Source organism: Oncorhynchus kisutch, linkage group LG21 (genome assembly GCF_002021735.2).
Source record: "Oncorhynchus kisutch isolate 150728-3 linkage group LG21, Okis_V2, whole genome shotgun sequence".
NCBI classification, from domain to species: Eukaryota; Metazoa; Chordata; class Actinopteri; order Salmoniformes; family Salmonidae; genus Oncorhynchus; species Oncorhynchus kisutch.
Window position 1 is genome coordinate 28,535,544 of NC_034194.2, and position 25,426 is coordinate 28,560,969.

Genomic DNA, 25,426 nt, shown 5'->3' on the forward strand with positions numbered 1-25,426 from the left:
TCGCTGCAGCTGTACATAGTCCATCGGTAAATAGCCCACCCAATTTACCTACCTCATCCCCATACTGTTTTTATTTATTTACTTTTCTGCTCTTTTGCACACCAGTATCTCTACCTGCACATGACCATCTGACCATTTATCACTCCAGTGTTTATTGTTTACCCATGTGTAACTGTGTTGTTGTCTGTTCACACTGCTATGCTTTATCTTGGTCAGGTCGCAGTTGTAAATGAGAACTTGTTCTCAACTAGCCTACCTGGTTAAATAAAGGTGAAATAAATCAAATAAATCTATAAATTATGTCTCCGTAATCTAGCATGGGTAGCATGGTCGTCTGAATCAGGGTTAGTTTGGCAGCTGGTGTGAAAGAGGCGCAATTACGATAGAGGAAACCAAGTCTAGATTTAACTTTAGCCTGCAGCTTTGATATGTGCTGAGAGAAGGACAGTGCACCGTCTAGCCATTACTCCCAAGTACTTGTATGAGGTGACTACCTCAAGCTCTAAACCCTCAGTGGTAGTAATAACACCTGTGGGAAGAGGGGCATTCTTCTTGCCAAACCACATGACCACAATAATTAATAAAAGTAATACAAATTATGGCTCAAACAATTTCTTAAAAATCTAAAACACAAAATAAACAAAACTGACCATATATTGTGTCACACCTACAGAAAAAATATCAGTCATGAGTGGTGTTTACCATGTAGCTAAGTGTATGTATTTATAGTGAGTCATGGAGCCCATCAGTATGTTCTACCTAGAGTCTAACACGGGGTCCGTTTTTTGGAGCCAATCACCCCCCACGCCGACCACATCAATTCTGAACCCCTACTAATATCCGACATCAGGACAGATTTTTCTCCACAACCCGACCCACCCTCATAGAATTGCTTCTGAAAGCCGATACATTACCCGCCAAATTACAATGTATTTAATTGTTTATATGACTCCAGATTAGCTACTATTCCCCTCCCTGGGAGGAAGGCTGCTATTCCCCTCCCTGGGAGGAAGGCTGCTATTCCCCTCCCTGGGAGGAAGGCTGCTATTCCCCTCCCTGGGAGGAAGGCTGCTATTCCCCTCCCTGGGAGGAAGGCTGCTATTCCCCTCCCTGGGAGGAAGGCTGCTATTCCCCTCCCTGGGAGGAAGGCTGCTATTCCCCTCCCTGGGAGGAAGGCTGCTATTCCCCTCCCTGGGAGGAAGGCTGCTATTCCCCTCCCTGGGAGGAAGGCTGCTATTCCCCTCCCTGGGAGGAAGGCTGCTATTCCCCTCCCTGGGAGGAAGGCTGCTATTCCCCTCCCTGGGAGGAAGGCTGCTATACCCCTCCCTGGGAGGAAGGCTGCTATTCCCCTCCCTGGGAGGAAGGCTGCTATTCCCCTCCCTGGGAGGAAGGCTGCTATTCCCCGCCCTGGGAGGAAGGCTGCTATTCCCCGCCCTGGGAGGAAGGCTGCTATTCCCCTCCCTGGGAGGAAGGCTACTATTCCCCTCCCTGGGAGGAAGGCTACTATTCCCCTCCCTGGGAGGAAGGCTACTATTCCCCTCCCTGGGAGGAAGGCTACTATTCCCCTCCCTGGGAGGAAGGCTACTATTCCCCTCCCTGGGAGGAAGGCTACTATTCCCCTCCCTGGGAGGAAGGCTACTATTCCCCTCCCTGGGAGGAAGGCTACTATTCCCCTCCCTGGGAGGAAGGCTACTATTCCCCTCCCTGGGAGGAAGGCTACTATTCCCCTCCCTGGGAGGAAGGCTACTATTCCCCTCCCTGGGAGGAAGGCTACTATTCCCCTCCCTGGGAGGAAGGCTACTATTCCCCTCCCTGGGAGGAAGGCTACTATTCCCCTCCCTGGGAGGAAGGCTACTATTCCCCTCCCTGGGAGGAAGGCTACTATTCCCCTCCCTGGGAGGAAGGCTACTATTCCCCTCCCTGGGAGGAAGGCTACTATTCCCCTCCCTGAGCGGTAGGCTACTATTCCCCTCCCTGAGCGGTAGGCTACTATTCCCCTCCCTGAGCGGTAGGCTACTATTCCCCTCCCTGAGCGGTAGGCTACTATTCCCCTCCCTGAGCGGTAGGCTACTATTCCCCTCCCTGAGCGGTAGGCTACTATTCCCCTCCCTGAGCGGTAGGCTACTATTCCCCTCCCTGAGCGGTAGGCTACTATTCCCCTCCCTGAGCGGTAGGCTACTATTCCCCTCCCTGAGCGGTAGGCTACTATTCCCCTCCCTGAGCGGTAGGCTACTATTCCCCTCCCTGAGCGGTAGGCTACTATTCCCCTCCCTGAGCGGTAGGCTACTATTCCCCTCCCTGAGCGGTAGGCTACTATTCCCCTCCCTGAGCGGAAGGCTACTATTCCCCTCCCTGAGCGGAAGGCTACTATTCCCCTCCCTGAGCAGTAGGCTACTATTCCCCTCCCTGCGTGAATTAATTGGGCTGCATGTCTATTCAACATTTGGATAAAGGAAAACCATGCCATGAATTGAGAACAATGTCTTAAAATGTTTACAAATCGCTCTGCTAATTAGCCTTACCTAATAAAAATCTAATAAAAATCTATAGCAGACATAACAAAACCATTACATTCAATATTGTTTAGATATGGGAAACGGAAAACCTAGCCAGTTGCATAACTGAATGCATTCAACCAAAATGTGTCTTCTGCATTTAACCCAACCCCTCTGAATCAAAGATGTGCGGGGGCTGCCTTTAATCGACGTCATTGGCGCCCGGGGAGAAATTGTTGCTTGGAGTTAACTGCCTTGCTCAACCGCAGAACGGCAGATTTACCAACTTGCCGGCTAGGGGATTCGAACCAGCGATCTTTCGGTTACTGGCCCAACGCTCTTAGCCACTAGCCTACCTGCCACCATAATAATCGAATTGAAACTTAAATAATTACCAGAATCGAATATATACCACCGCCCCGTAGCACTCACTTCCGTCATCATGAAGTGCTTTGAGAGACTAGTCAAGGACCATATCACCTCCACCCTAACTGACACCCTAGACCCACTCCAATTTGCTTACCGCCCAAATAGGTCCACAGACGATGCAATCTCAACCACACTGAACACTGCCCTAACCCATCTGGACAAGAGGAATACCTATGTGAGAATGCTGTTCATCGACTACAGCTCGACATTTAACACCATAGTACCCTCCAAGCTCGTCATCAAGCTCGAGACCCTGGGTCTCGACCCCACCCTGTGCAACTGGGTACTGGACTTCCTGATGGGCCACCCCCAGGTGGTGAGGGTAGGCAACAACATCTCCACCCCGCTGATCCTCAACACTGGGGCCCCACAAGGGTGCGTTCTGAGCCCTCTCCTGTACTCCCTGTTCACCCACAACTGCGTGGCCACGCACGCCTCCAACTCAATCATCAAGTTTGCGGACGACAACAGTGGTAGGCATGATTACCAACAACGACGAGACGGCCTACAGGGAGGAGGTGAGGGCCCTCGGAGTGTGGTGTCAGGAAAATAACCTCACACTCAACGTCAACAAAACTAAGGAGATGATTGTGGACTTCAGGAAACAGCAGAGGGAACACCCCCCTATCCACATCGATGGAACAGTAGTGGAGAGGGTAGCAGGTTTTAAGTTCCTCGGCATACACATCACAGACCAACTGAATTGGTCCACCCACACAGACAGCATCGTGAAGAAGGCGCAGCAGCGCCTCTTCAACCTCAGGAGGCTGAAGAAATTTGGCTTGTCACCAAAAGCACTCACAAACTTCTACAGATGCACAATCGAGAGCATCCTGGCGGGCTGTATCACCGCCTGGTACGGCAACTGCTCCGCCCACAACCGTAAGGCTCTCCAGAGGGTAGTGAGGTCTGCACAACGCATCACCGGGGGCAAACTACCTGCCCTCCAGGACACCTACACCACCCGATGTCACAGGAAGGCCATAAAGATCATCATGGACAACAACCACCCGAGCCACTGCCTGTTCACCCCGCTATCATCCAGAAGGCGAGGTCAGTACAGGTGCATCAAAGCTGGGACCGAGAGACTGAAAAACAGCTTATCTCAAGGCCATCAGACTGTTAAACAGCCACCACTAACATTGAGTGGCTGCTGTCAACACACTGACTCAACTCCAGCCACTTTAATAATGCGAATTGATGGGAAATTATGTAAAATATATCACTAGCCACTTTAAACAATGCTACCTAATATAATGTTTACATACCCTACATTATTCATCTCATATGTATACGTATATACTGTACTCTATCATCTACTGCATCTTTATGTAATACATGTATCACTAGCCACTTTAACTATGCCACTTTGTTTACATACTCATCTCATATGTATATACTGTACTCGATACCATCTACTGTATCTTGCCTATGCCGCTCTGTACCATCACTCATTCATATATCTTTATGTACATATTCTTTATCCCCTTATACACACAAGTGTAAGACAGTAGTTTTGGAATTGTTAGATTACTTGTTGGTTATTACTGCATTGTCAGAACTAGAAGCACAAGCATTTCGCTACACTCGCATTAACATCTGCTAACCATGTGTATGTGACAAATAAAATTTGATTTGATAGCCTATAGGCAACTCAAACATTTTGGCCTGCATATGGTATATCAGTGGTAAGAAAACTTTTTCAGTAGGGACCACATTTTTGGGGGGGCAAAATTCCTGAGGACCCAATTTCCGGCGACCCCAAGCCAAACGACTCGATTTAAAAAAATAATAGTAATTTGGTAAATGTATATTTTAAAAATCAAATAACATTCAATTCATTACATTTGTCTCTTATCAAAATTAAGAGGACCAATACTTACATTTACTCAGTAAAATTGTATTTTTCAAATAATTTCTCAATAACATTTGTGTATTCCCACTTTGAATACCACTGGTCTAAATTACCAAAAGTATGAATTAAAGTCATTACTAAATGATAAACTGAATTAGCCAAATCGTAAATAAATACCTGCACGCACTTTTTGCTGGCTGTGTATCCATCTAAGGGGTTGTTGTCCTTGTCCACAATGACTACAAAATCCTTCCAAACCAAACCAGGGATTTAATTTACGCAGCACCTGATTCCACGATGGTGTTGGCCTATTTCAAAACCTCTCTTTTTATTTCCTGGGTTAGGCATTTCTGCATGAGCTAGGCTAGCCAGGGAAAGCACACGAACACTTGGCAATGTATTCTCATGTGGGGGAGATAAATACGTTTTAGCACCACACAAATAACGGACAGTTCCCTAATCCACTGCGTGCACGGCTGGTAGCCTATAGTTTGTTATCAATCAAAAGTCACAATACGGTGCAGAGCATTCAATTTGACTGCTGGGAGACCACCAGCTCCGCTAAAAATATTGACAACTGTGTCGTTTTCACGGGATTGTTAAATAAATGTGGTCACTATTTGGTTTTATCATCTTCAACTCTCAAAGAGCAGTCGGACAATTTCTTGGGCCACGATAACTATTTTGCCAATTGGACTGGGCACCTTTACTACACGGAACCCTACTAATCCATCACGGCTGGTCTGCCGACGGAACCGAAAGAGGAGGCTACAACAGACTTCTTCCATCGCGATGTCCCTCTAAGGCCTTTCTGCTAGCTTGCTAGCCCCGGCCCGTCAATATGCCTTGTCCATTGCTGTTCTGGTTAGTGATTATTGTCTTATTTCACTGTAGAGCATCTAGCCCTGCTCAATATGCCTTAGCTAACCCTTCAGTTCCACATCCCACACATGCAGTGACATCACCTGGTTTAAATTATGTTTCTAGAGACAATCTCTCTCTCATCGTCACTCTATGCCTAGGTTTACCTCCACTGTATTCACATCCTACCATACCTTTGTCTGTACATTATGCCTTGAATCTATTCTAGGACACCCAGAAACCTGTTCCTTTAAATCTCTGAATGCACTAGACAACCAGTTCTCATAACCTTCAGCCGTACCCTTATCCAACTCTTCCTCTGGTGATGAAGAGGTTAACTCAGGCCCCCAGTACTACACCTATTCCCCAGGCACTCTCATTTGTTGACTTCTGCAACCATAAAAGCAATGGTTTCATGCATGTTAAGATTAGAAGCCTCCTCCCCAAGATTGCTTTATTCACTGGCTTAGCACACTCTGCCAACCCCAATGTCCTAGCCGTGTTTGAATCCTGGCTTAGGAAGACCACCAAAAACCCTGAAATTTCCATCCCAACTACAACATTTTCCAACAAGATAGAACTGCAAAGGGGGCGGAGTTGCAATCTACTGCAGAGAGAGCCTGCAGAGTTCTGTCATACTATCCAGGTCTGTGCCAAAACAATTCGAGCTTCTACTTCTAAAAATCCACCTTTCCAGAAACAAGTCTCTCACCGTTTACGCATGCTATAGACCACCCTCTGCCCCCAGCTGTGCCCTGGACACCATATGTGAATTGATTGCCCCCCATCCATCTTCAGTGCTCGTGCTGCTAGGTGACCTAAACTGGGACATGCTGAATACACCGGCCATCCTAAAATCTAAGCTTGATGCCCTCAATCTCACACAAATGATCAATGAACATACCAGGTACAACCCCAAATCCGTAAACATTCCACACTCATAGATATCATCCTAACCAACTTGCCCTCCAAATACACCTCGGAGGTCTTCAACCAAGATCTCAGCGATCACTGCCTCATTGCCTATATCAGTAATGGGTCTGTGGTCAAACGACCACCCCTCATCACTGTCAAACGCTCCCTAAAACACTTAAGCGAGCAGGCCTTTCTAATCGACCTGGCCCGGATATCCTGGAAGGATATTGACCTCATCCCATCAGTAGAAAATGCCTGGTTATTCTTTAAAAAGTGCCTTCCTCACCAAGGGCTATATCTGTTCCTGGTTCTACATTTTTTGAATGCCGCATTCAAAAAAAATTGAACCAGGAACAGATATAGCCCTTGGTTCACTCCAAACCTGACTGCCCTCGACCAGCACAAAAACATCCTGTGGTGTATTGTATTAGCATCAAATAGTCCCTGTGATATGAAACTTTTCAGGGAAGTCAGGAACCAATACATACAAGCAGTTAGGAAAGCTAAGACTAGCTTTTTCAAAGAGAAATTTGTATCCTGTAGCACAAACTCAAAAAAATTCTGGGACACTAAAGTCCATGGAGAATAAGAGCACCTCCTCCCAGCTGGGCCCACTGCACTGAGGCTAGGAAACACGGTCACCACCGATAAATAGCGATACTTTTTAAATTTTCAATAAGCATTTTTCTATGGCTGGCCATGCTTTCCACCTGGCTACCCCTACCCCGGTCACCTGCCCTGTACCCCCCACAGCAACTCGCCCAAGCCTCTCCATCTCCTTCACGCAAATCTAGATAGCTGATGTTCTGAAATAACTTCAAAATCTGGAACCCTACAAATCAGCCGGGTTAGACAATCTGGACCCTCTCTTTCTAAAATGATCTGCCAAAATTGTTGCAACCCCTATTGCTAGCCTGTTCAACCTCTTTCATATTGTCTGAGATCCCCAAAGATTGGAAAGCTGCCGCGGTCATCCCCCTCTTCAAAGGGGGAGACACTCTAGAACCAAACTGCTACAGACCTATATCTATCCTACCCTGCCTTTCTAAGGTCTTCGAAAGCCAAGTTAAATCTTCTTTGGGACTGGGGGACAATATTGAGTAGCTTGGACGAATAAGGTGCCCAGAGTAAACTGCCTGCTACTCAGGACCAGTTGCTAATATATGCATAATATTAGTAGATTTGGATAGAAAACTCTGAAGTTTCTAAAACTGTTTGAATGATGTCTGTGAGTATAACAGAACTCATATGGCAGGGAAAAACCAGAGAAAAAAATCCAGCCAGGAAGTGGGAAAGCTGAGGTTTGTAGTTTTTCAAGTCATTACCTATCGAATATACAGTGTCTATGGGGTCATATTGCACTTCTTAACATGCTGACCAGACCGGACACGTCGCAAATTTTGAAATCCTTGTTAATCAATTATTGTGCGCGCGCCAACGAGCGTCTGTATTGCCAAGGGCTAAAATAGAACTCATTCCTATTTCTGACGCAGATCGCACTGCAAGTCCTGCCTCTCCCATCTCCTCATTGGTTTATAGAAGCAGGTACCCACGTGCCATCTCCTCATTGGTTATACCCACGAAGGAGGAAAGATGACTAGAAACGATTCGGTTATCTGTTTTATGTGTGGATTAATTGTCGGAGTAGAGGTCCTTGTGCATTTCAGGTAAAATAACAACTCAATGTTTATATCCCAGGACAAATTAGCTAGCAAGTGCAAGCTAGGTAAATAGGACAAATTAACGTTAGCTAGCAGGTGCAAGCTAACTAGCTAAATTGCCATACATGTTTAATGTTTTTCAACCTGTCCCCAAGTTAATGTCATTGGTTCAGAGTTTGTTTGACATTTTAACCTGCGTGTCATGAACGCGTTTGGTGTGGGGGGGGCAAAATAAATGTATGCACGATAGCGCACGCGCGCAGCCGGTTTGGATTCAGTGTAAGGCTTCCACTAGATGTCAACAGTCTTTAGAACGTTGTTGAGGCTTCTACTGTGAAGGAGGGGGGAATGAGAGCTGATTGAGTCAGGGGTCTGGCAGAGTGCCATGAGCTGATAACGCGCGCTCACATGAGAGTTAGCTGCCTTCCATTGCATTTCTACAGACAAAGGAATTCTCCGGTTGAAACATTGAAGATTTATGATAAAAACATTCTAAAGATTGATTCTATACTTCGTTTGACATGTTTCTACGAACTGTAATATGACTTTTCGCCTGGACTTGCCCGCGCCTCGCGAGTTTGGATTGTGTACTAAATGCGAACAAAAAGGAGGTATTTGGACATAAATGGACTTTATCGAACAAAACAAACATTTATTGTGGAACTGGGATTCCTGGGAGTGCATTCTGATGAAGATCAAAGTGAATATTTATAATGCTATTTCTGACTTCTGTTGACTCCACAACATGGCGGGTATCGGTTTGGCTTGTTTTGTTGTCTGAGCGCTGTATTATTGAATGGTGTGCTTTTTCCGTAAAGTTTTTTAAAAATCTGACACCGCGGTTGCATTAAGGAGAAGTGGATCTAAAATTCCATGCATTACACTTGTATCTTTTATTATGAGTATTTCTGTAAATTGATGTGGCTCTCTGCAAAATCACCGAATGTTTTGGAACTACTGAACATAACGCGCCAATGTAAACTGAGATTTTTGGATATAAATATGAACTTTATCGAACAAAACATACATGTATTGTGTAACGTGAAGTCCTATGAATGTCATCTGATGAAGATCATCAAAGGTTAGTGATTCATTTTATCTCTATTTCTGCTTTGTGACTCCTCTCTTGGGCTGGAAAAATGGCTGTGTTTCTCTGTGACGAGGTACTGACCTAACATAATTGTTTGGTGTGCTTTCGTCGTAAAACCTTTTTGAAATCGGACACTGTGGCTGGATTTACAACAAGTTTATCTTTAAAATGGTGTAAAATACTTGTATATTTGAGGAATTTGAATTATGGGATTTCTGTTGTTTTGAATTTGGCGCCCTGCATTTTCACTGGCTGTTGGCGAGGTGGGACGCTACCGTCCCACATATCCCAGAGAGGTTAATTAACAAACAGATCACCGACCACTTCTAATCCCAACATACCTTCTCCTCTTTGCAATCTGGCTTCCGAGCTGGTCATGGGTGCACCTCAGCCACGCTCAAGGTCCTAAACGATATCATAACGGTCATCGATAAGAGACAATACTGTGCAGCCGTATTCATCGACCTGGCCAAGGCTTTCGACTCTGTCAATCACCACATTCTTATCGGCAGACTCAACAGCCTTGGTTTCTCAAATTACTGCCTCGCCTGGTTCACCAACTACTTCTCTGATAGAGTACAATGTTGTCCGGACCTCTGGCAGTCTATGGGGGTGACGACACCATTCTGTATACATCTGGCCCTTCTTTGGACACTGCGCTAACTAACCTCAAGACGAGCTTCAATGCCATTACAACTCTCCTTCCGTGGCATCCAACTACTCATAAATGCAAGTAAAACTAAATGCATGCTCTTCAACCGATCGCTGCCCGCACCTGCCCGCACGTCCAGCATCACTACTCTGGACAGTTCTGACCTAGAATATGTGGACCACTACAAATACCTAGGTGTCTGGTTAAACTGTAAACTCTCCTTCCAGACCCACATTAAGCATCTCCAATCGAAAATGTAATCTAGAAATCGGCTTCCTATTTCGCAACAAAGCATCCTTCACTCATGCTGCCAAACATACCCTCGTAAAACTGACTATCCTATCGATCCTCGACTTCGGCGATGTCATTTACAAAATAGCCTCCAACACTCTACTCAACAAATTGGATGCAGTCTATCACAATGCCATCCGTTTTGTCACCAAAGCCCCATATACTACCCACCATTGCGACCTGTACTCTCTCGTTGGCTGGCACTCACTTCATACTCATTGCCAAACCCACTGGCTACAGGTCTTCTACAAGTCCTCGCTAGGTAAAGTCCCGCCTTCTTAGTTCACTGGTCACCATAGCAGCACCCACCTCCAGCAGGTATATTTCACTGGTTACCCCCAAAGCCAATTCCTTTGCTTTGTCTTGGCCAGGTCGCAGTTGTTAATGAGAACTTGTTCTCAACTAGCCTACCTGGTTAAATAAAAGGTGAAATAAAATAAATTAAATAAAAAGTAATTTCACAATTCTGATTACACATTTAGCTCTATCAGAATTATACAACAAGTAACCCCATGCTTTCGATGATCAGTAAACATCAATTGATAATGCAATTTCAGATACGTGAGCGTAGCCTATCCATTTGGTATGTAGCTAGCTAGCTTGCTAAGCAAACATCGTGTCATTTAGCTTGCCTCAGAAATTAGGCTTTTGGACAGAGCTTGACATCGGCAAAATCCTCATCCTGGTAAAGTTGTAAGTCGGACCTACTGTCCCCCTTCTGCTGCTTGAAAGGCAGAGCCCACGAAGGATGTGAAATTAACCTAAACCACTCATACTTGTCAGGTATAGTACACAAATTTTTATATCACTCAAATATCCAATTAAATGGTGGCCAATATTGAGAGATATCGTGAGGCTATTTCACTGCTATGCGGTTGACACACAGCTGTACATTTCAATGAAACATGGTGAAGCCCCAAAATTGCCCTCGCTAGAAGCATGTGTTTCAGACATAAGGAAGTGGATGGCTGCAAACTTTATACTTTTAAACTCGGACAAAACAGGAGATGCTTGTTCTAGGTCCCAAGAAACAAAGAGATCTTCTGTTGAATCTGACAATCAATCTTAATGGTTGTACAGTCGTCTCAAATAAAACTGAAGGACCTCGGCGTTAATCTGGACCCTGATCTCTCTTTTGAAGAACATATCAAGACTGTTTTAAGGACAGCTTTTTTTCCATCTACGTAACATTGCAAAAATCAGAAACTTTCTGTTCAAAAATGCAGAAAAATTCATCCATGCTTTTGTCACTTCTAGGTTAGACTACTGCAATGCTCTACTTTCCGGCTACCCAGATAAAGCACTAAATAAACTTCAGTTAGTGCTAAATACGGCTGCTAGAATCCTGACTAGATGTATCATATTACAGTGCTAGCCTCCCTACACTGGCTTCCTGTCAAGGAGAGGGCTGATTTCAAGGTTTTACTGCTAATCTACAAAGCATTACATGGGCTTGCTCCTACCTATCTACCTATCTCTCTGATTTGGTCCTGCCGTACATACAACTCTCCTTCCGTGGCCTCCAATTGCTCTTAAATACAAGTAAAACTAAATGCATGCTCTTCAACCGATCGCTACCAGCACCTACCCGCCTGTCCAACATCACTACTCTGGACGGCTCTGACTTAGAATACGTGGACAACTACAAATACTTAAGTGTCTGGTTAGACTGTAAACTCTCCTTCCAGACCCATATCAAACATCTCCAATCCAAAGTTAAATCTAGAATTGGCTTCCTATTTCGCAACAAAGCATCCTTCACTCATGCTGCCAAACATACCCTTGTAAAACTGACCATCCTACCAATCCTCGACTTTGGCGATGTCATTTACAAAATAGCCTCCAATACCCTACTCAACAAATTGGATGCAGTCTATCACAGTGCAATCCGTTTTATCACCAAAGCCCCATATACTACCCACCATTGCGACCTGTACGCTCTCGTTGGCTGGCCCTCGCTTCATACTCGTCGCCAAACCCACTGGCTCCATGTCATCTACAAGACCCTGCTAGGTAAAGTCCCCCCTTATCTCAGCTCGCTGGTCACCATAGCATCTCCCACCTGTAGCACACGCTCCAGCAGGTATATCTCTCTAGTCACCCCCAAAACCAATTCTTTCTTTGGCCGCCTCTCCTTCCAGTTCTCTGCTGCCAATGACTGGAACGAACTACAAAAATCTCTGAAACTGGAAACACTTATCTCCCTCACTAGCTTTAAGCACCAACTGTCAGAGCAGCTCACAGATTACTGCACCTGTACATAGCCCACCTATAATTTAGCCCAAACAACTACCTCTTTCCCAACTGTATTTAATTTTAATTTATTTATTTATTTTGCTCCTTTGCACCCCATTATTTTTTATTTCTACTTTGCACATTCTTCCATTGCAAAACTACCATTCCAGTATTTTACTTGCTATATTGTATTTACTTTGCCATCATGGCCTTTTTTGCCTTTACCTCCCTTCTCACCTCACATTGTATATAGACTTGTTTATACTGCATTATTGACTGTATGTTTGTTTTTACTCCATGTGTAACTCTGTGTCGTTTTATCTGTCGAACTGCTTTGCTTTATCTTGGCCAGGTCGCAATTGTAAATGAGAACTTGTTCTCAACTTGCCTACCTGGTTAAATAAAGGTAAAATAAATAAATAAATAAATAAACATACCTACACGTACGCTACGGTCTCAAGACGCAGGCCTCCTAATTGTCCCTAGAATTTCTAAGCAAACAGCTGGAGGCAGGGCTTTCTCTTATAGAGCTCCATTTTTATGGAATGGTCTGCCTACCCATGTGAGAGACGCAAACTCGGTCTCAACCGTTAAGTCTTTACTGAAGACTCATCTCTTCAGTGGGTCATATGATTGAGTGTAGTCTGGCCCAGGAGTGTGAAGGTGAAAGGAAAGGCTCTGGAGCAACAAACCGCCCTTGCGGTCTCTGCCTGGCCAGTTCCCCTCTTTCCACTGGGATTCTCTGCCTCTAACCCTATTATAGGGGCTGAGTCACTGGCTTACTAGGGCTCTTTCATACTGTCCCTAGGAGGGGTGCGTCACTTGAGTGGGTTGAGTCACTGATGTGATCTTCCTGTCTGGATTGGCGCCCCCCCTTGGGTTGTGCCGTGGCGGAGATCTTTGTGGGCTATACTCGGCCTCGTCTCAGGATGGTAAGTTGGTGGTTGAAGATATCCCTCTAGTGGTGTGGGGGCTGTGCTTTGGCAAAGTGGGTGGGGTTATATCCTTCCTGTTTGGCCCTGTCCGGGGCTGTCATCGGATGGGGCCACAGTGTCTCCTGACCCCTCCTGTCTCAGCCGCCAGTATTTATGCTGCAGTAGTTTATGCGTCGGGGGGCTAGGGTCAGTTTGTTATATCTGGAGTACTTCTCCTGTGCTATTCGGTGTCCTGTGTGAATTTAAGTGTTCTCTCTAATTCTCTCTTTCGCTCTCTCGGAGGACCTGAGCCCTAGGACCATGCCTCAGGACTACCTGACATGATGACTCCTTGCTGTCCCCAGTCCACCTGGCCATGCAGCTGCTCCAGTTTCAACTGTTCTGCCTTATTATTATTTGACCATGCTGGACATTTATGAACATTTGAACATCTTGGCCATGTTCTGTTATAATCTCCACCCGGCACAGCCAGAAGAGGACTGGCCACCCCACATAGCCTGATTGCTCTCTAGGTTTCTTCCTAGGTTTTGGCCTTTCTAGGGAGTTTTTCCTAGCCACCGTGCTTCTACATCTGCATTGCTTGCTGTTTGGTGTTTTAGGCTGGGTTTCTGTACAGCACTTTGAGATATCAGCTGATGTACGAAGGGCTATATAAATACATTTGATTTGATATTTGTAGTTATGATCTATGCGTCTCAAGAGGTGATGAAATCGCGGCCAAATAGTTAACATTTATTAAACAATCCCTTGAAAACAGCATGCAGTTGTCAATAGGTTTTAGCTGAGCTGGGGATGTCCTTGCCCAAAGACTTTTCCGTTATGAAGAAAGGATTAGTAGTGTGCAGTACAGCAGCCATCCACAGCAGCACAGCGTCACCTTGTGGCCAGGAGGCCTTGGTGCTTTTGGACTCATTCCTGAAGAGATGGTCAGAAAGACGTCTCAGAGCAGGACTAAAAGGGACTGACGGAGAGGGCATGGTTGTGGGAGCATCGCTCCCTCTTGATTGTATTCTGCTAATTAATTATTCATGATTGATGTTACCATTATTGCACAACCGAATCATTTCTGCAACAACTGTCAGAAACCGTCTCAGGAAAGCTCATCTGCATGCTCGTCGTCCACACCATGGTCTTAACCTGACTGCAGTTCAGCGTCTTAACCAACAGCGAACACAATGGCCTTTTAACCTTGTGACTAGGGGGCAGTATTTTCATTTTTGGATAAAAAACGTTCCCGTTTTAAACGGGATATTTTGTCACGACAAGATGCTCGACTATGCATATAATTGACAGCTTTGAATAGAAAACACTCATGTTTCCAAAACTGCAAAGATATTGTCTGTGAGTGCAACAGAACTGATGTTACAGGCCAAACCCAGATAAAAATCCAATCAGGAAGTGCCCCATTTTTTAAAAGCGCTGCATGCCAATGACTCCTTATATGGCTGTGAATGGGCTACGAATAAGCTTACGCTTTCTACGTATTCCCCAAGGTGTCTACAGCATTGTGAAGTCTTTTTACGCATTTATGTTGAAGAATAGCCGTAAGAGACCACATTGAGCAAGTGGTCACATGATGGCTCCTGCAGAAAATCTTGCGTAAAGTACAGAAGTAACCATTTTTCCAATCGCTTCTGAGAAACCAATTGTCCCGACGGATATATTATCGAATAGATATGTGAAAAAGACCTTGAGGATTGATTCTAAACAACGTTTGCCATGTTTCTGTCGATATTATGGAGCTAATTTGGAAATAAGTTCGGCATTGTAGTGACCATTTTCCGGTCGATTTCTCAGCCAAACGTGAAGAACAAACGGGAGCCATTTCGCCTACAAAAATAATATTTTTGGAAAAAAGGAACATTTGCTATCTAACTGGGAGTCTGAGTGAAAACATCCGAAGTTCTTCAAAAGGTAAATTATTTAATTTGATTGCTTTTCTTATTTTCGTGAATATGTTGCCTGCTGTTAGCAGGGCATAATGCTATGCTAGGTTATGATAAACTTACACAAATGCTTGTCTAGCGTTGGCTGTAAAGCATATTTTGAAAATCTGAGATGACAGTGTCTCAATATATTTCATTTGTGATTTTCATGAATAGGAAGATTTTCTAGGGATATTTATGTCCGCTGCGTTATGCTAATTAGTTTGAGGCGATGATTACGCTCCCGGATCCGGGTTTGAGAGTCGCAAGAAGTTTTAATCAACATGTAATTTGAATGCACAGAGTTACAGAGATACCGTGACGAGAACCTGAGGCCCACTGTTGTGCCATTCATCCGCAGCCATCAACTCATGTTTCAGCATGATAATGCACAGCCCCATGTCGCAAGGATCTGTACATAACTGGAAACTGAAGATGTCCCAGTTTTTCCATGGCCTGCATACTCACCAGACATGTCACCCATTGAGCATGTGTGGGATGCCCTGGATCGATGTGTTCAACAGAGTGTTCCAGTTCCCGGCAATATCCAGCAACTTCGCACAGCCACTGGAATGTGGGACAACATTCCACAGGCCACAATCAACAGCCTGATCAACTGTATTGAATTCATATTTTTGTTCAGTGTAGATGAAGTGGAGGAGAATGGTTAAAGAAGGACTTTTAGCCTTGAGACAATTAAGACAGATTGTGTATGTGTGCCAATCAAGAGGGTGAATGGGCAAGACAACATATTGAAATGCCTTTGAACCGGGTATTGTAGTAAGTGCCAGGTTCGTGTGTGTCAAGAACTGCTATGCTGCTAGGTTTTTTGCACTCCACAGTTTCCTGTGTGTATCAAGAATGGTCCACCACCCAAAGGACATCCAGCCAACGGCAGGCCAGTGGTCGAAAACAGTTAATTGATGAGAGGCCAAAGGAGGCTGACACGAATTGTGCAGAGCAACAAACAGGCTACAGTTAATCAACTGACAGTCCATTACAGCATTGGTGCCCAAAGACCAATAAAAGAAGGCACAACTCGTCGTACCTTGACACGAATGTGGTATGTCAGTTGACGACCTTACAAAGTTCCACTTCTTTCAGCAAAAAACAAGAAACTGCGATTGCAGTGGGCTAAGGAACGAAAACGCCGGACATTGGAGAATTGGAAAAAACATCCCCTGGTTGGATAAATCCCAGTTCCTGTTGTTGCATACTGATGGGAAGACTAAGATACGAAGAAAAACACATGAGTACATGCATCCATTATACCGCGTGTCAACATTGTAGGCAGGTGGTGGTGGTGTGGGGTGTGTTTTCATGGCCCACATTGAGCCCCTTATAAAAGTGGAGCAACGTTTGTATGCCACAGGATATCTGAACATCATTGCCAATCACATGCATCCCTTCATTGCTGGAGTGTATCCATCTGCAAATTGATTTATTTTATCAGGCTAGGATTGTCCAGGAATGGTTCCACAAACATAACAGTGAATTAGGTTTCCTGCAGCGGCCTGCCCAGTCACCAGATCTCAATCCAATTAAGCATCTGTGGGATGAGATGGAATGAGCTAGTCGGAATAGAGTTCCACTACCAGCCAACCAGACAACTGTGGGAAGTATTGGAGTCAACATGGGGACCACTTGACACCTTGTAGAGTCCACGCCCCGACGAATTGAGGCTGTTCTGAGGGCAAAATGGCTTGCAACTCAATATTAGGAAGGTGTTCCTAATGTTTTGTACACTGTGTATACTGAAGTAACAAGATGGAACTCATTAGCGATTGCCAACATCCTCTTGCAGTAAAGCTCATTAAAAGGTTTAAAAAGACACCCTCCAGAGTAAGTGGCCACCACTATTTCTACCCAATTCCTGTCCTAGTGCAGCAATGCGCGTTTAGTTCCACCCTCTGAACACTGACATATGGCTCCTTATAAATATTGATTAATCAGGCGTGCACATCTCCACCCTCATTGGTTTGCACAGCCCATACCGTCTCTGGCACAGGTCACACTCCGTGATTTGTAAACAAACCAAACAGCCAGGGTAGCTAATCGCTACGGAGCACAGCTACCAGTAACTATTAGCAACTGTGGATAATTGGTTCCAAGAGTACCTATAACTATGCTAGCTAGCTACCATTCAGCTGTTTTTCTGATAACCTAATTATCTGAATAGTAAAGGTTATGTAGTTAGTAGCAAGCTACTGTACTCAAAATGTCATTAATTTGTTTGCTACCTGGCTCACCAACTAACAATAGCTGGAATGACCGAGCTGTAATGTTTACAAGTATCTCCACAAGTTGGAGCCAAGGAAAGCAACTATTGTCTTTATCAACGATGGACACTAGTTAGAATGTGTACCAATAACTTTCTAACAATATAGCTAGCTACTAACAAAATAGCCCAATATCTTGAATATTGTTTTCATGAGCCGGTTAGACTAAGGCTGTCACTTGGTCAAATAAAGAATCATACTTTAAACCAAATGCTTTGCCTTATGCTATTAACCAAAAGGTCACTGGTTGGAATCCCCAAGCTGACTACAGTAGGTGAAAAATCTGTTGACGTGCCCTTGAGCAAGGCGCTTAGCCCCTAATTGCTCCTGTAAGTCACTATGGCTAAATTACTCAAATGTATATACACATCTTACAAATGTACGCATATCATGTAATTCTACTATTATATACACAGTGGGGAGAACAAGTATTTGATACACTGCCGATTTTGCAGATTTTCCTACTTACAAAGCATGTAGAGGTCTGTAATTTTTATCATAGGTACACTTCGAACGTGAGAGACGGAATGGGGCGGCAGGGTAGCCTAGTGGTTAGAGCGTTGGACTCGTAACCGGAAGGTTGCAAGTTCAAACCCCCGAGCTGGCAAGGTACAAATCTGTCGTTCTGCCCTTGAACAGGCAGTTAACCCTAGGCAGTCATTGAAAATAAGAATTTGTTCTTAACTGACTTGCCTAGTTAAATAAAAGGTAAAAAAAAATTATAATAATAATTTAAAAAACTAAAATCCAGAAAATCACATTGTATGATTTTTAAGTAATTAATTTGCATTTTATTGCATGACATAAGTATTTGATACATCAGAAAAGCAGAACTTAATATTTGGTACAGAAACCTTTGTTTGCAATTACAGAGATCATACGTTTCCTGTAGTACTTTGCACACACTGCAGCAGGGATTGTGGCCTACTCCTCCATAAAGACCTTCTACAGATCCTAGATCCTTCAGGTTTCGGGGCTGTTGCTGGGCAATACGGAGTTTCAGCTCCCTCCAAAGATTTTCTATTGGGTTCAGGTCTGGAGACTGGCTAGGCCACTCCAGGACCTTGAGATGCTTCTTACGGAGCCACTCCTTAGGTTGCCCTGGCTGTGTGTTTCTTCAATGCTCTTACTGAGGGAAGGAGGTTGTTGGCCAAGATCTCGCGATACATGGCCCCATCCATCCTCCCCTCAATATGGTGCAGTCGTCCTGTCCCCTTTGCAGAAAAGCATCCCCAAAGAATTATGTTTCCACCTCCATGCTTCACGGTTGTGATGGTGTTCTTGGGGTTGTACTCATCCTTCTTCCTCCAAACATGGCGAGTGGAGTTTTGACCAAAAAGCTCTATTTTTGTCTCATCAGACTACATGACCTTCTCCCATTCCTCCTCTGGATCATCCAGATGGTCATTGGCAAACTTTAGACGGGCCTGGACATGCGCTGGCTTGAGCAGGGGGACCTTGCGTGCGCTGCAGGATTTTAATCCATGACAGCGTAGTGTGTTACTAATGGTTTTCTTTGAGACTGTGGTCCCAGCTCTCTTCAGGTCATTGACCAGGTCCTGCCGTGTAGTTCTGGGCTGATCCCTCACCTTCCTCATGATCATTGATGCCCCACGAGGTGAGATCTTGCATGGAGCCCCAGAACGAGGGTGACCGTCAACTTGAACTTCTTCCATTTTCTAATAATTGCACCAACAGTTATTGCCTTCTCACCAAGCTGCTTGCCTATTGTCCTGTAGCCCATCCCAGCCTTGTGGAGGTCTACAATTTTATCCCTGATGTCCTTACACAGGTGGGTTTTATACAGGTAATGAGTTCAAACAGGTGCAGTTAACACAGGTAATAAGTAGAGAACAGGAGGGCTTCTTAAAGAAAAACTAACAGGTTGGTTTTCTTACTGGTTGGTAGGTGATCAAATACTTATGTCATGCAATAAAATTCAAATTAATTACTTAAAAATCAGTGTGATTTTCTGGATTTTTGTTTTAGATTTCGTCTTTCACAGTTGACGTGTACCTGTGATAAAAATTAGACCTCTACATGCTTTGTAAGTAGGAAAACCTGCAAAACCGGCAGTGTATCAAATACTTGTTCTCCCCACTGTATATATATATATATATATGAACTTGACTGCTTTATATGCATTTACTTCACTGCAGTGTTACCTATACTATAGCTAGCCAGCCAGCCAAACTTGTTAGTGACCCATAGGCCTACTCTTGCTGCTAACGTTATAGTAGCGCTGCCGTACATAACTACTATGTATCCCAGCGGTGTTGACGTTTCACCTATCCACATCTTCATCTACTTTTGATGTCACCAGCTAGCTATTCAGGTAATGTTAGCTAGTTGACGTTAACCATGAAGTGAGCACCTGATAAGTCGTTCGGCTAAGGTGTGCGTTGCCAGGCTGCTTACTGTAGACAAGTGAACGTCAGTTGTTCATCAGAATGATATTAGCTATTTTCTTACTCACCGCTTCACTGTCAGCCCATCTAACAGCTCCAGATCGAACGAGGTGCATTACTAACAGCAGTAAGCCGTAGCACCAGGTTGTAAATGGGAAGTAATGAGCCCAGACATGTAAATGTTTTATAGGTGCTTCCAAATGAACTAAAGCCCTCACAAGATATGTATAGCCATTTATTATCAGTAAACACTCGGCATAGATGCGGAATAATACAAAGGATTTCCCTGTTCAAGTCCAAATAAATCATACTTTGACTAAAATGATGACTTATTGACTTGAGGACAAAAGGCCACTAAAATGTGCAGTTGTGTAACAGAACAATGCCACAGAGGTCTCAAGATTTGAGGGACTGTGCAATTAGCATGCTGACAGCAGGAATGTCTAGCAGATCTGTTGCCAATAAATGTAATGTTAATTTCTCTACCAACGTCGTTTTAGAGAATTTGGCACTAAGTCCAATAGTCCTCACAAACGCAGAGCACGTGCATGGCGTTGTGTGGGCGAGCAGTTTGCTGATGTCAACGTTGTGAACAGAATGCCCCATGGTGGCGGTGGGCTTATGGTATGGGCAGGCATAAGCTACAAACAACGAACACAATTGCATTTTATCTATGGCAATTCTCAGCATGATAATGCGCGGCCGTATGTCCCAATACTTCCTTGGCCTGCATACTCAGCCATATCAACCATTGAGCATGTTTGGGATGCTCTGGATCGACAGTGTGTTCCAGTTCCCATCAATATCCAGCAACTTCACAGTCTCAAGCGCTCACAATTGGATAGGATTCTCCTCTATTAAATAGTGGCCATGGTATTCTGACAGTTAAAAATTAAGATATGTACTCTTTGACAAGTAACCCCTATTCTGTCAAGATCACCCCTGAACACGGAATATTTTAACCTTACAAATAGATAAACATCTTAGTTAGCTACCTCGCCCACCTTAGCCATATGATCCCTAGTTCATTGAATGAAATTTTAGAAAGAAAGTATTTGGTTGTAATTGTAATGGTGCAGGGTGGCTAACACATCCTGGAGAGTCCAGGAGAGCTACTGGGCGTGCAGGCTTTTCCTCCAGCCCTTCTCGAACACACCCCATTGTAATTTATTTATAAATAAAAGCCGACTGGTGTGTTTGAACAGGATTGGACAAAAAGCCTGCACACCATTGAGCTTTCGGACGATAAAATCAATACTACTAAAAGTTAATGTCAAGCCCTGACTGATTGTCATATGCAGCAGCATTCTGTATGGGTGACATCTCACTCCGTGGTAGGAGCTTGTGTGTGTCACTCCGTGCTTGTGGCTGGGTGCAAAGCCTCCGTCATCTAAATACAATACTAATACCACAGGGCTCCATGGACCATTCAGCCACCTCTATATAGCCACCTCTATACTCCCTAGGGAACACACAAGGGGACAGAGAGCACTGCTCTGACTCTACACCGCCAGTATCCTCAGTGATGAGTTGGATAAACTAGCCTTATAGTGGTGCAAAAGCTTTGGTCAAATTCATTTTCTAGTGGCACTCTCAAACAGACAAGTGGTGCTGCTATTTAACTCTTATTAATTATCCATCCAGATGCCTAGTCACTTTACCATGCCTTCACATCCATATCTACCTCAAATACATCATACCCTTACACATCGATCTGGTACTCCCTGTACAGTGCATTCAGAAAGTATTCAGATCCCTTCACCTTTTCCACCTTTTGCTACATTACATCCTTATTCTAAAATTGATCAAATGTTAGTTTTTTTCCTCAAACGACACACAACACCCCATAAAGTTTGGCACTTTTATTAAAAACAACAGAATTTCCTTACGTAAGTATTCAAACCCTTCGCAATGACACTCGAAATTGAGCTTAGGTGCATCCTGTTTCCATTGACCATCCATGAGATGTTTTACCTGTGGTAAATTCAACTGACTGAACATGATATGGGTCAGAAACCCACCTGTCTATATAAGGTCCCACAGTTGACAGTGCATGCCAGAGCAAAAACCAAGCCATGAGGTCGAAGGAATTGTCCATAGAGCTCCGAGACAGGATTGTGTCGAGGCACAGATCGGGAGAAGGGTACCAAAAAATGTCTGCAGATTTGAAGGTCCCCAAGAACACAGTAGCTTCCAAAATTATTTAAATGGAAAAGGTTTGGAACCACCTAGACTCATCCTAGAGCTGGCCGCCCGGGCCAAACTGAGAAATCTATGGAAAAGGGCCTTGGTCAGGGAGGTGACCAAGAACCCGATGGTCACTGACAGAGCTCTAGAGTTCCTCTGTGGAGATGGGAGAACCTTCCAGAAGGACAACCATCTCTCCACCAATCAGGCATTTATGGTAGTGGACAGACAGAAGCCACTCCTCAGTAAAAAGGCACATGACAGCCCGATTGGAGTTTGCCAAAAGGCACCTAAAGACTCAGACCATGAGAAACATGATTCTCTGGTCTGATGAAACCAAGAGAACTCTTTTGCCTAAAATGCTGAGCGTCATGTCTGGAGGAAACCAGGCACCGCTCATCACCTGGCCAATACCATCCCTACGGTGAAGCATGGTGGTGGCAGCATCATGCTGTGAGGATGTTTTTCAGCGGCAGGGACTGGGAGACTAGTCAGGATCGAGGGAAAGATGAACAGAGCAAAGTACAGAGAACCTTGATAAAAAAAATCGGCTCCAGAACACTCAGGACCTCAGACCGGGACAAAGGTTCACTTTCCAACAGGACAACGTCCCTAAGCACACAGCCAAGACAACACAGGAACAGCTTCGGGAAGTCTCTGAATGTCCAACCTGACAGGGCTTGAGAGGATCTGCAGAGAACAATGTAAGAAACTCACCAATTGCAGGTGTGCCAAGCTTGTAGCGTCATACCCGAGAAGACCCAAGGCTGTAATCACTGCCTAAGGTGCTTCAACAAAGTACTGAGTAAAGGGTCTGAACACTTAACACTACCGTTCAAAAGTTTGGAGTCACTTAGATATGTCCTTGCTTTTGAAAGAAAAGCAAATGTTTTGTCCATTAAAATAACATCAAATTGATCAGAAATACAGTGTAGACATTTTTGCTCCAGATACTCAACTAGTCTAAATGCCAGTTTTATTGCTTCTTTAAAATCAGAACAGCTTTCAGCTGTGCTAACATATTTGCAAAAGGGTTTTCTAGTGATCAATTAGCCTTTTAAAATGATAAACTTGGATTAGCTAACACAACGTGCCATAATGGGCCTCTGTACGTCAATGTAGATATTCCATTTTAAAAAAAATCTGCCGTTTCCAGCTATAATAGTCATTTACAACATTTACACTGTTTCTGATCAATTTGATGTTATTTTAATGGACAATTTTTTTGTGCTTTTCTTTCAAAAACAAGGACATTTCTAAGTGACCCCAAACTTTTGAACGGTAGTGTATGTAAATATGATTTTTAATTTTTAATTTTATAAATTAGCAAAAATGTCTACAAACCACTGTGTGTAGATTGTTGAGGAAAAAACGATTGAACCAATTTTAGAATAAGGCTGTAACCTAACAAAATGTAGAAAAAGTGAAGGGGTCTGAACACCGAATGCACTGTATATAAATTCAGCAAAAAAATAAACGTCTGTCAAGTGTGTTTATTTTCAGCAAAATTAACGTGTGTAAATATTTGTATGAACATAAGATTCAACAACAGACAAACTGAACAAGTTCCAAAGATGTGACTAACAGAAATGGAATAATGTGTCCCTAAACAAAGTGGGGGTCAAAATCAAAAGTAACAGTCAGTATCTGGTGTGGCCACAAACTGCATTAAGTACTGCAGTGTATCTCCTCCTCATGGACTGCACCAGATTTGCCAGTTCTTGCTGTGAGATGTTACCCTACTCTTCCACCAAGGCACCTGCAAGTTCCCGGACATTTCTGTGTGGTGGGGGGATGGCCCTAGCCCTCACCCTCCAATCCAACAGGTCCCAGTGTAACGGTAATTTCTTTGACGATAAATGCAAATTCGACTATCACCCCTGGTGAGACAAAACCGCAACTCGTCAGTGAAGAGCACTTTTTGCCAGTCCTGTCTGGTCCAGCGACGGTGGGTTTGTGCCCATAGGCGACGTTGTTGCCAGTGATGTCTGGTGAGGACCTGCCTTACAACAGGCCTACAAGCCCTCAGTCCAGCCTCCCTAAGCCTATTGTGGATAGTCTGAGCACTGATGGAGGGATTGTGCGTTCCTGGTGTAACTCAGGCAGTTGTAGTTGCCATCCTGTACCTGTCCCGTAGGTGTGATGTTCGGATGTACCGATCCTGTGCAGGTATTGTTACACGTGGTCTGCCACTGCGAGGACGATCAGCTGTCCGTCCTGTCTCCCTGTAGCACTGTCCTAGGCGTCGCACAATACGGACATTGCAATTTATTGTCCTGGCCAAATCTGCAGTCCTCATGCCTCCTTGCAGCATGCCCAAGGCACCTTCACGCAGATGAGCAGGGACCCTGAGCATCTTTCTTTTGGTGTTTTTCAGAGTCAGTAGAAAGGCCTCTTTAGTGTCCTAACTGTTCATAACTGTGACCTTAATTGCCTACCGTCTGTAAGATGGTAGTGTATTAACGACCATTCCACAGGTGCATGTTCATTAATTGTTCATGGTTCTTTGAACAAGCATGGGAAACAGTGTTTAAACCCTTTACAATGAAGATCTGTGAAGTTATTTGGATATTTACGAATTATCTTTGAATAACAGGGTCCTGAAAAGGGGACGTTTCTTTTTTTGCTGAGTTTAGCTCCAATGTATTTTATTCCTTGTGTTACTTTTTAACTCTGCATCCCTGGGAAGGGCTATTAAGCGAGCATTTCACAGTTAAGTGTACACCTGTTGTATTCGCCGCATGTGACAAATAAAACTTGATTAGAAGAGCAGAGATGAATACTTTTCCAGTGAAAATAAGTTGAGGTGTTTTTGAGAATTACATTTAGTAGTGGCAAAGGCTGCACTGGCAATAAAAAACGTATTTTCCATTAAATGTATTACTTCTGTGTGTTTATGTAATCATTGTCTGTGACAGGTTAATTATTAATCAACTGATCTAATTAAATCTTTACTGAGACTGAATTATGGTTAGCAGATAATTAGTCAAATTAGAGTTCCATGTTAAGTCACAGTACGTCGGACTCTACTCAAGTAGTATTCATGGTGTGGCTGTAATAACACAAACTACATCAGGGATCATCAACTAAATTCAGCTGTCGGACTATTTTTTCTTGAGCGGATGGTTGAACATAATTCAAAATAATATGTAGAAGTCAAATTGACCACAAGATGCCCAAACAGACAAAATATTTGACGGAAAAAAAA

General features: G+C 44.1%; 1 protein-coding gene across 5 annotated transcripts in view; it reads right to left on the bottom strand.

Annotated features, from left to right (window-relative positions):
• The window catches only part of LOC109866319 (kelch-like protein 29), a 385,773-nt gene that overhangs the window by 123,131 nt on the left and 237,216 nt on the right, over nucleotides 1–25,426 (bottom strand). The gene's annotated exons all lie outside the window — the stretch shown is intronic.